We start from the raw sequence: 527 nt of genomic DNA on the forward strand, positions 1-527 counted from the left end.
CCAAAGGTGCCCCAGCCTGAGAGGCTGGACGAGGTGTACGAGGCCCTGAAGAGAGGACTGCAGTATGTACACAAATACGTGCATTGTAAATTTGTGGATTTGTCATTACAGTTAATTTAGACAAGTAATACAGTATGTGTTATCAGTTGCTCACACTCACAGAGAGCTATTATAAAACACGATTATGCTCGCACAATACATTATTAGTCACTGACAGTGGCACAGATACTGTCAGCTGATGTACATACTTTTACAGATCCTACCTGCAGGTCCATCAGATGGAGCTGGACAGTCTGAACAGACAAATGAAGGAGTCTAAGAGAAACTCTCGCTTGGTAAGTCTAAACAACAACAACAACAACAAAAATATATATATTCAACCGTGAAGATGTTTCGGGAAGGACTGTTTCATGGTACTAAGCTATTCAAATCTGAGCACTTTCCTGTCTTTTTTTATGTTAATGTTTGATTTGTAATATCTCTGTTGCTCTTTTGTAGGGTTTTTTGTATGAACTTGACAAGGTGAG

General features: G+C 39.5%; 1 long non-coding RNA gene across 1 annotated transcript; it reads left to right on the forward strand.

Moving 5' to 3' along the window:
• Positions 1 to 522, forward strand: LOC107682192 (uncharacterized). The gene is made up of 3 exons (XR_001633404.1): positions 1 to 62; positions 257 to 335; positions 499 to 522. It is a non-coding gene; the product is annotated as an uncharacterized LOC107682192 (long non-coding RNA).
• The last annotated feature ends 5 nt before the right edge of the window (positions 523 to 527 follow it).

This window comes from Sinocyclocheilus anshuiensis, unplaced genomic scaffold (genome assembly GCF_001515605.1).
Source record: "Sinocyclocheilus anshuiensis isolate Anshui unplaced genomic scaffold, SAMN03320099.WGS_v1.1 C31826323, whole genome shotgun sequence".
NCBI classification, from domain to species: Eukaryota; Metazoa; Chordata; class Actinopteri; order Cypriniformes; family Cyprinidae; genus Sinocyclocheilus; species Sinocyclocheilus anshuiensis.